At 38.5% G+C, this 18,374-nt stretch overlaps 1 protein-coding gene and 1 long non-coding RNA gene across 2 annotated transcripts in view; one reads left to right on the top strand and one right to left on the bottom strand.

Annotated features, from left to right (window-relative positions):
* The window catches only part of LOC107573233 (uncharacterized), an 8,172-nt gene extending 2,289 nt beyond the window's left edge, over positions 1–5,883 (top strand). The window contains exon 4 of the long non-coding RNA XR_001607472.1: positions 5,816–5,883. This is a non-coding gene — a long non-coding RNA (uncharacterized lncRNA). The remainder of the gene's footprint in view (positions 1–5,815) is intronic.
* Positions 1–18,374, bottom strand: part of LOC107573232 (chondroitin sulfate synthase 3-like) — a 76,459-nt gene that overhangs the window by 45,714 nt on the left and 12,371 nt on the right. The window lies entirely within an intron of this gene.

The following is an 18,374-nucleotide window of genomic DNA, read 5'->3' as shown; positions in this document are numbered from 1 at the left end:
TTGTCACCGTTGTTGAGATTCATACACTGGTTTTTTGATGTCTGTGCGTGCCTAAAAAAAATGATTTTTTTGAAGTTTTCTTTTTTTGATCAGAACAGCTTGTAACAAATCCTTCCCAAATTTTTAAGAAATACAGAATCTTTTGCTGTGGAAACACAAGGCTGTTGTAATCAATAAAGGAAATTTAACTCCACGAGTAGACTTTAAACGAGTTCAGAGATTCAGGTAAAATAACGGTTAAGTCAGAGCATAATCATCATCATCATCATCATCATCATCTGATAACTTTTGCTCTTTGCAAAAATCTGGCTATTATAATTCAGTTATAACAGCCAAATAAAATGCAACATTAAAAAAGTCATGGGTCAAGAGCCCAACTAAAGTAAACACTGACTTCATTCATTCATTCATTACATTTTATATAGCGCTTTACATTGTCAGGGGTGATCTCCTCATCCACCACCAGTGTGCAGCACCACCTGGATGATGCGACGGCAGCCATAGTGCGCCAGAACGCCCACCACACACCATCTTATTGGTGGAGAGAAGACAGAGTGATGAAGCCAATCAGCAGGTACGGGGATTGTTAGGAAGCCATGATGATCAGAGGCCAATGGGCAAATTTGGCCAGGATCCCGAGGTCACACCTCTACACTTTTTGAAAGACATCCTGGGATTTTTAATGACCACAGAGAGTCAGGACCTTGGTTTAACATCTCATCTGAAGGACGGTGCTTGTTGACACTATACTGTGGTATTAGGACCCACACAGAGAGCACCCTCTTCCAGCAGCAACCTAGTTTTTCCCAGGAAGTCTCCCATCCAGGTCCTGACCGGCTCAGCCCTGCTTAGCTTCAGAGGGTAACCAGTCTTGGGCTACAGGGTGATATGGCTGCCAATTGACCACTATAATGGTGACTTAAAAATTTGGTGATTCTGCTTGTTAACATCAGGTGTCTTCAATAATGGTCAATCATTACTCAATGAATCTCTTAATTACCTCATTAACTTTAAAACTGCTTCAGTGTTACTTTTAACACTGTTGTGTGGACGCATATAGACACCCAGCAGTGTTAATTTAACACTGGGGATTTTGCTGTGTAAGGGAAACAATTCTTGATGCATGGTCAGCCACTGCCAGCTCTTTATGCAGAAGCTGTTCTGTTTTCTAAAAAACTGCCGGAACTGTGTGAAATTCACAGCTTTCTGAAAACGGTTCTGGTGCAGCACTTGGGTGAAGCACTGTGAGTGTATCTAGAAGGTGGGAAACATGGGTGGAATAGCAGAATCCAGTGATAAAAAAGCAAAAGATTGTATAACGTGGATTGTCACAGAACACGGCAAGTTTTGGATCAGTAAATAAAAAGTAGGGATGTACAATGAATTAATCTGTGTCTGTGAATGTTTAGTGTTCACATATGTGGTCTTAACTTATATTACCATAAAAAGGCATCAAAAATATTTTTAATATAGGTATATATACTAATTTTACGCTGTTCATCACCAATGTTCACTCAGCACTTAATTAATCACTTAATTACTTAACTGCAATGTATATCTTCTTTTAGTGAACTCAACTGAAATAAGTTGTGTATTAGTTTTAAAACTTAAATGGTTTAAGGTAATTGGTTTCCTCAAACGGTTTGAGTTACCCTAACTTGTTGGGTTTTACAGTGCACTGTAAAAAATTGCTGTAAAATGTACAGTAACTTACTGGCAATTTTGGTTGCCAATAAGACTGTAAATTTACAAAAGTACTGTAAACCAATAATTACAATTGTACTGTACAAACTCTTGTATGCTGTAAAATTGTTTTTTACAGCTATCACTGTAAAATTACAGTAGAAACGTTTATGAATGTGAGTGAAATTACAAGAGTGCAAGAAATTACAGTGAAGATTTTTCACTATTGTGATGGTGTGTAAACATTTGGTTAACTTATTTCATTTGAGTCCACTGAGAAGGAATATTTCTTAGTACAAAACTGCAAACACTTAATGTGTAATAGTAAAGTTACTAAAAACATGACTTTAATTAAAATCGTTGCAGTTTATCGTCAGCTATAGCACACATGTATGTGCTGAAGCACTTAACAAAGAGATCATCACTGCATCAACTCCTCAGTTACTCTCTTTAAATAAAGCAGCAGAACATCAGTGTTTGAGGCTCATCATTGACTGAAGCACAATGGTGACCCACTAAACTACATTAAACTAACAGATCTCTCTTTTGCAAAAACACATTAATACAGTTCAGTTCAATATTTACTCTCCTTATAGATAATTCTGTGATTAATTAAGTGATGATTGTGCTTTAGAGATGAACAGTTGCTGATAACAAGCAGAATCACTGAATGAAAGAGAAACACCAGAACTACAACTGACTTCAGCCACAGCCTTAGATGAAATCAACTGAAATACAAGACGTCATTAAATCTCCCAAGATCTAATTAACCAACTCCACAAACAGCATTACCAGCTTCACACATTACAATTTGACTTTATTTCTGTCATATATCTACAAAACGAAACCGAGGCTTTCTGAACCGTTTGAGGCTTTCATCAAATTGTTCCAAAAAATGGTTCATTACTTGAAGCTTTTTAACACAGTGCGCATTAGCGACATGAGGTGGTCAGACTTGGTTTCTCCAACCTATCTAATGAAACATCGTGGAGCAGAGATGGTTTGAAAATTGAGATTGTTAAAGACCGTATGATTAATTATCAACATGAAGTTAAGGCAGCTAAAGCGCAGTATTTTTCTGATTGAATTAATAGGTATTCTCATAATCCAAAAGTTTTATTTAGTACAATAAACTCTGTATTAAATCCATTAACACGCACTTATCCAGAACCTACTAAAGAAGCCTGTGATAACTTCTTAAAATTTTTTTACCAATAAGATCAAGATAATCAGAGCTAGCATTCAGCCTACCTCTGACTATTCTTTAGACTCTTCTTTGGGATCTGTATTCTTCTCTGAATTTGAGCCAGTTTCACTATCTAATTTAGTAAACATAGTTCAGCATTTAAAAACTACAAATTGTGCTTCAGATGTCATTCCTTCTCTTCTTCTTCAAGTTTTAGATGTTGTAGGCCCAAACATTGTTTATATTATTAATAGTAGCCTAGTAAATTGTATAGTTCTATCTTGCCTAAAACATGCTATAATACGACTTTGAAAAAGCATTTTCATTTAATACCCCCGCAACGAGTATAGTTTAAGTCAATGTGGAAAGCGTTTGGTTGATGATGAATATTGACCTATTGTGCGTCCTGTTGCCGAGCCGACCTTGATGTAGCCTAACGATTGACAGGTCGGGGGCGTGTTGCATTTTCAAGTGCCTTTCAAATGCATTTTTAAATCCACATTGACTTTATATTCATAGTGGGGTATTAAATGAAAATGCTATTGAAACATCTTATATGTAAGTGTCAATGCATTTAAGAAAAATAAAAGACATTTAAATCACCATTTTGCTACCCTTTTGCTGTACTTTTGGCTCAGAATGCATTCTGAAATTCTCACTGCATTTTGCTACAATTACCACGTGGTATTATGATGAAAATGCAATCCCAAGTGTCCTACCCCTATGTCTAAATGCATTTAGGAAAAACAGCATTTAAATTATAATTTTGCTACAGTTTTTGCTTGGACATGTTAAACATATCTAATCAATTTGTGTAATACATTTTCATTATAATTTTGCAACTTATAAAGCGTTAAAATATGTTTTTAATTTGCATATTAAAACTAGTGTAGGAAATGGCAAATGTTATTTATATAATTGAATTTTTATTTTGCACTAAATATTGCACATATGTATGGGAAAATGTAAATTTAAATACAGAAATACATTGCCATTTTACATATGCCATTGCCGTTTTGCATATTGCATTTCAAATTGAATTTTGCTACCCATATGCTTCCATATAACACACCCTGGTGTTGTTCTAATGCCGTATGAACTTTTTTTTTCAGACCACTAAAGGAGAGAAAAAAAAAAAAAGCCTGCTCACACTTGCCCATATAATGTCAGTGATAGTGACCAGCATGAAGATTTACAAAAGATACAATAGTATCACAGAATTTTCCAATGCGACACGTGTCATATATTCCTAGTGTTCTGGGGGAATATGATATTGTTTGGTGAAAAACAAACCGTAATTTTAATATATTGTTTAATGAAAATCCTGACCCTGACGTTGGTCTTTTGTGCTCGACTGTGCATTCATGAGATCCTATTATTATGCAGTTCACATCTATAGTCGTGGCCAAAAGTATTGGCAGTGACATAAATTTTGTGTTTTGCAAAATTTTCTACTTAAGCTGTTGTGGGGTTCATTCACATTGTTTCTACTAGTATTGGCAGTGACATAATCTAGAAACAATGTGAATGAACACCACAACAGCTTAAGCAGCAAATTTAGCCAAACACAAAAGCTATGTCACTGCCAATACTTTTGGCCACGACTGTACAAAAGCAAGTTGTGAGAAATAAAGATTCATTCAAATTAAATCTATGTACTTTCTTTTCTGAGGTGATTATATCTGTTGTGTTAATCTCAAGAAGTTATCACTCAAGAAGTCAGTCTTACTGTCATCTGACAACCAATGCTCCAGTCTGGATATACTCCATGAAGAAAGTACACAGATATTTTTTGGGGATTTCTAGGAGATATATTGCATGTTGCATTTTTATTAATCTTGATTTCTTTTGTGTGCTTTTTATGGGTGAATCAAAGTGAACTAATAGAATGTCATGAACACAGTCATACACAAAAGACCAACAGCCAAGGTCAGGATTTTCATTAAATAATACGTTCAATTTGGTTTGTTTTTCATATACCACCAGAAAACATGGAATATATGACGTGCATTGCATGGGATCATTCTGTGATACGTTTGCATATTTTTTCAAAGCTTGGTGCTTGTCGCTCTTCATTGCTGTGGTATGGACGAGTGTGTGTGATATCATTTTTGTAAATTTCTCCTTTTGTGGTCCGAAAAATAAAAAATGTCATACTGCATTAGAACAACACCAGGTGAGTAAATGATATGATTTTCATTTTTGATAAACTATCCCTAGGATATTTATCTCTGTCTCTCAGCTCAATGCAGTCTGCAAAATATTATAAATGATCAAATTAATTTAAGATCAATTTCAAGAAAACAGTACTGCACCCTAGAGATGAACACTACCCAAAAATGCTGCTTTGGCTAAAATAAATTAAATGGTGAACCCTGTAAATGGGATTTCCCTGCACAAATTTCAAAGTTAGTTTAATAGTTATGTTGAACTATGTACTATTGACAACTAAACAGAACCACAATGGAACCCACAATATTTTATTTTAAGTATTTTCTTTCTTTTTTTAATTTCATGTCAATCTCTAAACAACCAGCAGTAGATGTTGAGCATGGAAGGTCAAGTTGTGCGTGAAGGAACACAGTCCAACTTTGTCTCTGGCCTTGCAGTGCTGTTTGTATTATTGTATGATTTCAACCTCCAGTATCAGGAAGAGGTGGCATGCACCCTTGCGATTAGTCATTAGACATTAGCATGTTTGCCATTGATATATATGATAGAGTGAATTGTCACTAACTTGTCCTGACAGTATTTGTAAAGGACTTAAGTATTTTTTCCACAAACATTTTATACAGTTGATTATAGAGCTAAATGATAAAATGCATATTTAATATTATCATGTAATCACATTGCATGTGTTGCAATTCTCTGTGCTGTCTAATATATATATATATATATATATATAGACATAAACAATGTTCACTTGTTTTTTTTCCTGCCTTTTAGACGCTTTCTCGACGTCAACCCTGAATGTGCATCAAAAACCAAGAAAGAAAAAGTGACTTAAAAGAAGAACGGACATATTGTCACTTCCTGTTTGTTGCTGCCATGTGTTTTGAGTTTGAGCTCCATCAAGTTAATTCTTTATCGTCTATTTTTTTTATCTTAAAATCAATTGTATACACCATAATTTTCGTTTCTATAATGTAGGAATATATCCCCTATCGTATTCTACAACAAAAACAACCAGAGCGCCTTATCACTAGTTTTATTTTGATTTCCCGAGTCCGCTACTAGCATATAGCCCGTTAGCATCACCTGCGTAGTTGCCGCTAATCTCGCTTACATTTCTAATACTCTATTCACACACATTACCATTGTTTTACTCACTGTTACTTGCTTTAATGGCGGATGTGTGTCTACCTTTCAGTGCAGGTGAGGACACGTTCAAGAGGGGATCATGCTCTGCTTCAGTATGTCACAGTACATGTTGGCATTCATGGTTCCCTCAATGAACTGTAGCTCCCCAGTGCCGGCAGCACTCATACAGCCGCAGACACTCCCACCACCATGGTTGACTGTAGGCAAGACACACTTGTCTTTGTACTCTTCACCTGGTTGCCGAATGAAAACAGATTGGTTCACCATCTGAACCAAATAAGTTTATCTTAGTCTCATCTGACCACAGGACATGGTTCCAGTAATCCATGTCTTTAGTATGCTGTTTGCGGGCTTTCTTGTGCATCATCTTTAGAAGAGGCTTCCTTCTGGGACGACAGCCATGCAGACCAATTTGATGCAGTGTGCGGCGTATGGTCTGAGCACTGAGAGGCTGACCCCCCACCCCTTCAACCTCTGCAGCAATGCTGGCAGCACTCATACGTCTATTTCCCAAACACAACCTCTGGATATGACGCTGAGCACGTGCACTCAACTTCTTTGGTCGACCATGGCGAGGCCTGTTCTGAGTGGAACCTGTCCTGTTAAACCACTGTATGGTCTTGGCCACCGTGCTGCAGCTCAGTTTCAGGGTCTTGGCAATCTTCTTATAGCCTACGCCATCTTTATGTAGAGCAACAATTCTTTTTTTCAAATCCTCAGAGTTCTTTGCCATGAGGTGCCATGTTGAACTTCCAGTGACCAGTATGAGAGAGTGAGAGCGATAACACCAAATTTAACACACCTGCTCTCCATTCACACCTGAGACCTTGTAACACTAATGAGTCATATGACAACGGGGAGAGAAAATGGCTAATAGGGCCCAATTTGGACATTTTCACTTAGGGGTGTACTCACTTTTGTGGCTAGCGGTTTAGACATTGTTTAGCGGTCAAAACAACACTGATGTTTTTCTGCTTTATTTAAAGAGAGTAACTGTGGAGTTGATGCAGTGATGATCTCTTTGTTAAGTGCTTCAACATATGCGTGTGTGCTATAGCTGACGATAAACTACAACGATTTGAATTAAAATCATGTTTTTATTAACTTTACTATTACACATTGAGTGTTTGCAGTTTTATACTAAGAAATATTCCTTCTCAGTGGACTCAAATGAAATAAGTTAACCAAATGTTTACACACCTCTTTGCCATGAGGTGCCATGTTGAACTTCCAGTGACCAGTATGAGAGAGTGAGAGCGATAACACCAAATTTAACACACCTGCTCTCCATTCACACCTGAGACCTTGTAACACTAATGAGTCATATGACAACGGGGAGAGAAAATGGCTAATAGGGCCCAATTTGGACATTTTCACTTAGGGGTGTACTCACTTTTGTGGCTAGCGGTTTAGACTTTGTTTAGCGGTCAAAACAACACTGATGTTTTTCTGCTTTATTTAAAGAGAGTAACTGTGGAGTTGATGCAGTGATGATCTCTTTGTTAAGTGCTTCAACATATGCGTGTGTGCTATAGCTGATGATAAACTACAACGATTTGAATTAAAATCATGTTTTTATTAACTTTACTATTACACATTGAGTGTTTGCAGTTTTATACTAAGAAATATTCCTTCTCAGTGGACTCAAATGAAATAAGTTAACCAAATGTTTACACACCATCACAGGAGTGAAAAATCTTCACTGTAATTTCTTGTGCTCTTGTAGTTTCACTCACATTCATAAACGTTTATACTGTAATTTTACAGTGATAGCTGTAAAAAACTATTTTACAGCATACTAGAGTTTGCTGTATTTTTACAGTACAATTGCAATTACTGATTTACAGTACTTTTGTAAAAGTACAGTCTTACTGTCAACCATAATGGCCAGTAAGTTACTGTAAATTTTACAGTAATTTATTTACAGTGTGCTGTTAACAAACAGAATCACTGAAGAAAATAAAAACACAAGAACTACAACTGACTTCAGCCACAGCCGAAGATGAAATCAACTGAAATTAAAATACATGAAATCTCTCAAGATCTGATTAAACAACCCCACAAACAGCATCACCAGCTCCAGCTTAACTTATTAATAAGCAGACTGACTTTATTTCTGTCAGATGTCTATAGAAGATCTTATTGAGAATTAACTAAGGTTTAGGTGTTGATTTATTGTTTCATTTGAAGTAACCATGTTAGAGATCAGTGTTTGCTTTAGTTGGGCTCTTGACCATTGACTTCTGTGTTTGTTTGTTTCTTTTCTTTTTCTCCTTTGCCTATTGTAACCATGTGTTCCTGAAACATATTTGTTTTAACACATAAGCCCAGAGAAAATATGATCAGGTATTTCTTGTAATGTATTGATGATGGCAATCATCAGTTAGTGAACTTGTCTCATTCTAATAAAAAAAAAAAATCATATATAAGCATATTGACTGTTATTTAAATCAATTTGCATATATAAATCACACATATATTGTTCATATAAACGGTCTTAAATTACAGTATTATATAAAAATTAATCATATAAATATTTTTTATATATACTGTATATATATATATATATATATATATACAATATGGGTACTACTTTAGTATGGGTACTTCACATATGATGACCCTTTATTTGACCCGCTAACTCTAGCACTCTATTCTAATTCTATTCTTTTAAAAAAACGTGTCCCTTTTAGACTTGCAATCTATTAATTTACTATGCTTATTTTCTAAATAATAATAATAATAATAATAACACTAGCTTTTCTAATCTTTTTGTATTCTATCTGTTTTCTTTTTATTTATTATACAATTAACAAAAACAAAAAAGGCCTCAAACACTAGCTTGCTCTATTCTTTTTCTATTCTATCTGTTTTCTTTTTATTTATTCTATAATTTTATAAAAAATTATAAAACCTTGCTACGTGTACTGCGTTAAGCTAACTGAGACTTGTTATAGCACTTGCATATCATTGCTCTTTTGTTGATTTTGATTGTTTCCATTGTTCTCATTTGTAAGTCGCTTTGGATAAAAGCATCTACTAAATGACTAAATGTAAATGTAAATATGGCATAAACTTACAACTTCAAATATTCTGAGTATATATGTTCTAATAATATATTGCCTTATAAGAAAACATATATGACAACACCATTCGAAATAGGGACACGTCACATATTACATTTCTGTATGTGTTTTGCCTAAGCAAGCTGAAAATGGTTCATTTTATTTTATTGTTGGAACCCCAGAACCTCAAGTTGAGACATATTTCTGCTATTAAACCACTGAAATATGAGGAACCAGGCCCAGTAAAGAACACATATCAATCATCACCACTTTAAGTTCTCTTAAAACAGAAAATTCTGCTCATATGGCTGGTAATATACAGCAGTAATCATTTTTCAGTAAAGATTTCTAGAGCAAAACCAACCAGCTCTGAAATGAATCACAACATAACAGTGTTTGATTTAAAGCAAACACATGTTTGTAATTGATAAACAGGTACTAGACACTCAAGAGTGAACAAATTACCTCAAATTAAAATCACATTGGCTGTATTAATTATAATGCTAGGTCTTACAGGTTTATACGCAATTTATGAATAAAAGATAAAAATAAAATGGATTGTTACTTTCTGAACCCTACTTAGAGAAGTGCAGTCAAAAGAAAAAAACTTTAACTCTACAATGGGTAAGATGATGCAGTTTTATTTACTGCATCATGAGATCACTCAGTGGTCTCTCACTCAATCTCTGTGTATGTGTATATGCACCAATAAAAATTTAAAAATGGGGTGTTTCCAACCGTGTCACACTGACCCCAAACTAAGACATCAAGCTACACCTGTGCACGGCAGAAATCATGGTCAATGTTTATGGCAAAGCTCCTGTCAATTCCAGATGAAGACACAGCTTCCCAGGTGAGTTTTACATCTTAACCCCATTTGTTCGACCTTGCCTGCAGATGTAACTTCATTAGCTTTCACATCACACAGTTTGCTCTGGGCAGCAAGACATAAAATAAGGAAAGTTGTGATATTTCCGTGACAGAAGCTCTGGTATTTTTCCAGCATGAGTTCTCCTGGGAACAGTTCAGGACACTAGAATGAATATCACTGGAGATACTGAGTGCTGCCCGTCTGTGTTACTCAACTGTATAAGTAGATCCACTGAGAATTATTCACAGGTGAGCAGGAAGCACTTCCTCGGAGCTTCAAAGAGAGTGTGCGGTCAAAGATAAAACACATAATGAGCTGTTCACAGATGTTCATGTTTCAATGATGTTTGATTTTTTTTTTAGCTCACAGGCACTTCTGAGTTTTCATTAATTTACACAATCCTTATTTTTCCACCATCAAGGCCTATTCACAACAAGCACAAATATTAATTGTGAATGTTCAGTGTAAAACTACATTTGGAATAGAATCAATGTATACTTATGGACCTTTTCACCTCTAGATAGAAGAAAATGTTATTTATGAAGAGCAATCTAGTTTATTTTTCTTAGTCCGACAACAGACTTACAACGAACAACTGCTGTTGTTTTGCTTACACTCACCAAACCAAACTCAGACCTCTTTCAGTGACTCAAAAACTAAACAATGATCAGAGTATAGAAAAAAAAAGTTTGCTCTGTATTCACATTTTCTTTTTTAAAGAAATTAATTTTCTTTTTTAATCAGTTGTGACAAGTGCCTCATTATGCTGAAAAATTTGAGTAAGAAATAAGGGAATGTCTCTATTTAAAGGTTTATAACATTACGGGTCATTGACAATGTAGTGAAGCAATAATTTACCACTGTTATCGTTTACCATCACTTCGGCTCCTTCACTTACTGCTCTTCCCCTTCCTCTGACTGCCTCTTGGGTTGGTAGAAGAATTGACTTTCTTGAATATTTGGATATCAAACTATGTGATGGAGCACATCTCCATCTAATATTCCTGGTGATTGAGGCTGGGTCTCGTTACACATAGAGTGAATGAGAAAAGAGAAAGTAATTAAATTTGACAGAGCCATTCCCTAGAGGCAGGAAGCCAAACGTTCTAGGATGATACATTTACCAGAAGAGTCATATTCATATTGCATCCCGAAGCTGTTTACAGTATGAATACAGTTTTACCCCTATGAGTATATACTGTATATTACCCCTTGTAGAGGTAGAACATTGCAGACTTCTGCTTGTTCTGTGATGTATTATACTACTTATACATCAATTAGCAGGGGTCATTAATTAGCAGACCACAAATTGGATACTTCCAGACCGCAAGACATCAGTTGCACCAAAAAAAAAAACTTTTTACCATTTCTAAAGTTTAAGTAAGCGACGCATCAAAAAGACCTGTACACACCACAAGGGCTTTGAGTCATTTATTATAATGATCTTTCAGTGCTGTATCCTCTATTATTTTAATCTAGCTCCCACACACTTTTCTAAGCCCTTTACGTTCCCTGCATGTTGCTTCTCTTCCTTGCAAAAGACACAATGCACCACATTACTGATTAAAAAGGAGCTTATTTGGTCACACTTTATATTAGGTGGCCTTAACTACTATGTACTTGCATCAAAAAATAAGTACAATGTACTTATTGTGGTCATATTTGTCACGCCCATGGACTGTCTGTGTTTTTCTCCCCACGTGCTCCCCATGACCCAGTTTCTCCCATGTGTGGTTGTCTCATTTAGTTTAGATGTGTCTCGTTACTTACCTAGTTTAGTCCTGTATTTAAAGTGTTGTCTGTCCTATGTTCCCTTGTCCGGTGTTAAACGTCTTGATGTGCTATGTGTGTCTCCAGCCTGCCCTGTGTTTCCCTGCGTTTAGATTATTAAAGATTGTTGTTTATGATTATCCCTCTTCTCCGCGTTCCTTGCTCCTCTCTGTAGCAATCGTGACAGAACACCGGACCGACAAAAAGTTTATTGGCATGTTTTCCCCCGTTTTGTTTCTGTGTTTCATTCAGTGTTTTTTGTTTCCCCATGGATGCCTTCACCCGCCCGGAATACATCCTCCTCCTGCTGGAGCAGGGGGATAGATCTCTCGAGGGTCATACCAGACTATTCTTGGAGATCGCTAATCACACCAACTACCTGGACGACGCGCCCTGCGCGTTCTATGATGCTAGTTTGAACACCGCGTGGAGCTGCTGATGACGTCAGACAAGGTGCGAGAGCCGGCTACAACGCACGCCACGAGGGAAAGAGCCTTGGACAACGAGAACGCGGAGGGGAGCTCCACCCACTGCGCCATGGCTGAGGGTGAGCTTATTGTGTATCTGGGACTGCTGGACTTTGAAGGGGACCTAATAGACTGGGAGGCAGATATATATGCAGACATGCCCATTCTCCTTCCTCCATCGCAGCCCAGAGACGGCTTCTGTTCCTGTTTCCACATCCAGCCCAGAGAGGGCTGCGGTTCCCACGTATGGCCCAGGGAGGGCCACAGATCCCGAGTCTAGCCCAAGGAGGGCTCCTGTTTCCACATCCAGCCCAGAGAGGGCTCCCGTTCCCTTCAGTTCACTGGTTCCGCCGGGCTCCCTCGTCCCTCCGGCTCTGCGTTGGTCTGTCGTCATCCATCCGTCGCCTTGGGACTCCAATCCTCCGGCTGCGCCTCGTCCCTCCGTCTCTGTCAGGCTCCTCCTTCCCTTCGGCTCCTCCTCGGTCCTCTGTCGCTCCAGCTCCACCATGGCCTTCCGGATCCCTGCCTCCGCCTCAGTCGCCTGAGCCATCTGCTCCTCCTTGGCCCTCCGGATCCTCAGGATATATATATTCCTTTGACATTGTCCGTCATTTTGAAGGACAGGATTTCCTGTTTCCACATCCAGCCCAGAGAGGGCTCCCGTTCCCTTCAGTTCACTGGTTCCGCCGGGCTCCCTCGTCCCTCCGGCTCTGCGTTGGTCTGTCGTCATCCATCCGTCGCCTTGGGACTCCAATCCTCCGGCTGCGCCTCGTCCCTCCGTCTCTGTCAGGCTCCTCCTTCCCTTCGGCTCCTCCTCGGTCCTCTGTCGCTCCGGCTCCACCATGGCCTTCCGGATCCCTGCCTCCGCCTCGGTCGCCTGAGCCATCTGCTCCTCCTTGGCCCTCCGGATCCTCAGGATATATATATTCCTTTGACATTGTCCGTCATTTTGAAGGACAGGATTGTAAAAATTCCGTCATAATCTATTATTACCTGTCATTTTAATTTTCATATTTTAATTATAATAACACATTTAATTGCTTGTATTTTTGTTGACATTTTCATTTTTAATAATGAAACTAAACGACAAGCATATAGGCTTATGCATTTATTTATTTATGATGAGAACAGATGAGACAGCATGTTCAACAGCACACACCGCATTGACAGCGGAGGCCACTAAAAAAATATGCTACGGCTGGGTAAAAAAAAAAATTTCTCGATATAGATTCTAATTTTTATGAACCAATATCGATTCGTAAATCCCAAGCGATTCTGTTTTCAGTTGATGAATGAACCTAACATATAGTGCGCCTCCCATCCAATAATTCGCAATAGGCTAAGCTTTGTGCGTTGTTACTTTTGATATGAAACAAAGTCTCAGATTTAAAATTCTGTCCATTTTATTAGGAAATTCAAGCAATAAATACCGTTTTGGCACTCTTTAATGATAGATCGCTGTAGACACCTCAGATCAACTAGTGGGTAACTTGCTCGCCTGCGTATAATCAAAGGCATAGCAAAAGACTTGTGATAGTTTTATTTTTGTTCTGGAGGCTGATGATTCTGCACTCTGCTGCCACACTGGAGAGCACTCGCCGCCAACTAGACAGGGGTGGGAATTACAGTTACAAATTACAATAGATCACCCTCAGTGTAATCTGTCAAAGTGACGCACGGCCTTCTGATTTTTCTTAAAAATATATATATATATACTGTATATACTGTATATATATGTGTGTGTCATGATATCTAAATCTCATGATATGAAGTCCACAATACAATATTTATTGCGATATTTTTTAAAAATGACCATGTATACACATACACACACACACACTTGTATGCACTTGCTGTGAGGCGGGAGCGACGAGCCGGCAGAGGATTGCGGAACTGGAGGCTGATGATTCTGCACTCTGCTGCCACACTGGAGAGCACTCGCCGCCAACTAGACAGGGGTGGGAATTACAGTTACAAATTACAATAGATCACCCTCAGTGTAATCTGTCAAAGTGACGCACGGCCTTCTGATTTTTCTTAAAAATATATATATATACTGTATATACTGTATATATATGTGTGTGTCATGATATCTAAATCTCATGATATGAAGTCCACAATACAATATTTATTGCGATATTTTTTAAAAATGACCATGTATACACATACACACACACACACATATAGTATGCACTTGCTGTGAGGCGGGAGCGACGAGCCGGCAGAGGATTGCGGAACCTTCCCCGAACAGTTATGTTCACGATTTCTGATTTACTTAACGTATACTGCGTGAGTGGGCCTGTGATTGGATGATGACAGGTATCTGTGATTATTCTCAAGTGATCAGCACTGCTTCTGTTGTATCAGTCAGTGGTTAGATCAGCATAGCAGTCAAAAAACGGGACAAGTGCCTCCCCTCCCGGGCCAGTAGGTACTCGTCTGGTCTCTCCCGCAATGCTTATGCGGCCTGTGGAGAAGCAGCCTCCGCCTTACACGCTACGGCGTTACTGCAGGTCCATCAGGCTAAAGCACTGAGGGGCCTGCACGAGGGTGGTCACGATCTGGAAGTTCTGAAAGCGCTCCAAACCGAAACTGACCTCCGAGCTATGAAGGTCACCGGGAGTTCTCTGGGTCGTGCGATGTCCACACTTGTGGTCTAGGAGCACCACCTCTGGCAGTGTCTGGTCGACATGAGGTACACCGACAAAGTTCGGTTCCTCAAGCCCCCTGTGTCCCAGACTGGCCTCTTCGGCAATGCACTTGAGAACTTTGCCCAGCAGTTCTCGGCTGCACAGGAGCAGACTGAGGCGATCCGACATGAGATCGCCCTGCATCCACCCCCGCTCCTGTGCCGCATCCGCAGCAGCCTCCAACCAAGCAGCGCCATGGAGCCGGGCAGAGGCAGGCTGCCCCGCCCGTCCAGGCCCCCGAGATGGTGAACGCACCTCTTCTCCCCCGGAGGAGGGCTGGGTTTCTCTGTCTCTGGGTCCCAAGAGGGCACAGAGAGTCACGGACGGACCAAACCCGGACCACACTCATCCTCCTCTGTCGCTAGCAGGCAGCAGTGGGCAGTTCGAGAGCGTCATCAAAGGCCCTACTCACGCACCCTCTGCCCAACCGCGGAGCCAGGTAAGCATTGCACCTCACAATCAGACCCCTCTTGCACCTCACAAACAGACCGATCTCGAATCTCCCTTTTCTGTCCAAGATACTAGAAAAGGTAGTATCCTCACAATTATATTCCTTCTTAGAAAAAAATGGTATTTGTGAGGATTTCCAGTCAGGATTTAGACCGTATCATAGTACTGAGACTGCTCTCATTAGAGTTACAAATGACCTGCACTTATCATCTGATCGTGGTTGTATCTCTCTATTAGTGCTACTGGATCTTAGTGCTGCGTTCAACACTATTGACCACAACATTCTTTTGCATAGACTAGAAAACTTTGTTGGCATTAGTGGAAGTGCATTAGCATGGTTCAAATCATACTTATCTGACCGCCATCAATTCGTAGCAGTGAATGAAGAGGTATCATATCGACAGGCGTGCATATACGTTTTTCAGCCTGGTTCTCATAAGAGAACCTGGAGATTTGGTTGGTCCTCACACTGCACATAGTATGACACAGTGTGACTAGGCATGGGCCGAATACCGGTTTCAAGATATACCGCAATTTGAAAATTTCACGGTTTCAAAGCCGCTAATATTTTCCGTTATACCGTTCCTGCGGTATGCGCTGTTTTTCATGTCTCCTCAAAGACTGAAAGCGTAGAATTCTCTCAGGTTGAGTGCAGTGTAGAGAGTAACACGATCCTTCTCCTCTTGTTGGCGCAAGTAAGTGGTCAGTCACATATGTGGCCAAACTTAAGGAGCTTCCCCTGGAACTTACGAGATCGGCAACCAGCTGTTTTTTGTCTTATTGCAACTCATCTCTGTTCTGGACTTACACAAACTGCGTTGCAATGCAGTCATTTTTCAAAATGTCATTTATGTGAAAATATGAAGTCTGTAAACGCCCGTTAACACATGCCAGACGTTGAAGACGGACACACAGAGAAAAATACTGTAGCAGGCAGATCACTCACTGTTCACGATGCACAAACTATTGGAAGAAAATCCTCAATATTGATTTGGGGGTTTATATGAATGTGTTTCTGAGGGGAACTGACTGTCTTCAGAAAATTTTACGTGGTATTTTCTTTTAAACTCATCTCTGTATAGTTAATATTAAAGCAGTGTTTCAGCGCAGTGCTGCTGTGTTTACAGCGGTAACCAAGGAAACGCCGTATCTGGTGTTCCTGAAGTGCCTTCTGCTGTCAGAGAGAGAATCTGCGTCTCATTCAGAGCATCTGCTGTTTGCTTCGTTCAGGCATGTAGTATAATTTCACAAAGCTAGTCAGAACATTCTGTTTTTGCTTCAAATTGGGTTATTATTCAATCAAATTATGTATATGAAATTATATAACTAAATGATATGAAATTATATAAATGATATGTATATGAATTATATAACTAAAATTAAATAACTGTAATTACAGATTTAGGTTAAATAAAGAAAAAATAAACAAATTCTACTGTTCCTAATATTCTGTATGTTGCTCAAAAACCAAATATATTGTGTTCAGCGGAAAAATTTTATTATTATTTTTTTTACCCAGTCATTTAAAATTAAACACATTTTAGAGCTGCAATGAGAATACCGTGATACCGTCAAACTGTGATATTTTTGCTTAAGGTTATCATACCGTCAAAATCTCATACCGGCCCATGTCTAAGTGTGACCCATTAAATATAACTATAAAAAATTAATTCATAATAGTGATAATATTATTGCACTTTATTTTTTTTATTTTTTTAAATAAAATAAAATAAATAATAAAGTGTGATAATACTATTATATTTTAAAATAAAAAGGGAGTATTAAATACAAATACAATTATTTAATAGTAAACTTCAAAATAAATGCTAATATTTACTTATTTTTTAAATATTAATTTATCATTTTCAACCTTAAAATCAGCAGACTTTTATTTTGGTGGGTTGTCGGCAAGTAAGTATATGCACTTCCGGGTTTTGCACTGCCGATTGCAGAGCGTCAGTGAATGAAATGTCACAATTTTGCATTGTGCCTTGAAAACGGCAGCGGGTAGTCTAGATGTCACGAATCCGTCTAGATTTATGCTTTCAATTTGAATAGAAATCTTATACAGTATAGTTTGTCTATCTAAAATGGTAATTGTGCATTAACAGCTGTCATTCGGTATGCAAATGCGCTGTCAGAACTTGTTTATGGAGCACATTTTTTATTTTGGTTGTGCATGCGGATCTGCAGACCACTTATGTGCACCCCTGCATATCGATCACAAGTGCAGTATGGAATACCTCAAGGCTCAGTACTAGGGCCGTTACTTTTCATGCTTTACATGTTACCCCTGGGAGTTATCATCAGGAAGCACGATGTTAGCTTTCACTGTTATGCTGATGATACTCAGCTCTATATTTTTTTGCGGCCTGGCGAAACATACCAATTTGAAAAACTGACGGAATGCATAGTCGATATAAAAAACTGAAAATTCTGCTAAATTCTGAAAAAACAGAGGTGTTAATTATCGGACCTAAAACCTCCGCATGTAATAACCTAGAACACTGTCTCAGACTTGATGGCAGCTCTGTCAATTCTTCGTCATCAGTTAGGAACCTAGGTGTGCTATTTGATAGCAATCTTTCCTTTGAAAGCCACATTTCTAGCATTTGTAAAACATTTTTCCATCTCAAAAATATATCTAAATTACGACCTATGCTCTCAATGTCAAATTAAGAAATGTTAATTCATGCGTTCATGACCTCAAGGTTAGATTATTGTAATGCTTTATTGGGTGGTTGTTCTGCACGCTTAATAAACAAACTCCAGCTGGTCCAAAATGCAGCAGCTAGAGTTCTTACTACAACCAGGAAGTATGACCATATTAGCCCGGTTCTGTCAACACTGCACTGGCTCCCTATTAAACAT

This window comes from Sinocyclocheilus grahami, unplaced genomic scaffold, assembly GCF_001515645.1.
Source record: "Sinocyclocheilus grahami isolate Dianchi unplaced genomic scaffold, SAMN03320097.WGS_v1.1 scaffold1897.1, whole genome shotgun sequence".
Lineage (NCBI taxonomy): Eukaryota > Metazoa > Chordata > Actinopteri > Cypriniformes > Cyprinidae > Sinocyclocheilus > Sinocyclocheilus grahami.
The sequence above is the reverse complement of the archived record's forward strand: the minus strand, read 5'-3'. Positions and strand labels throughout refer to the sequence as shown.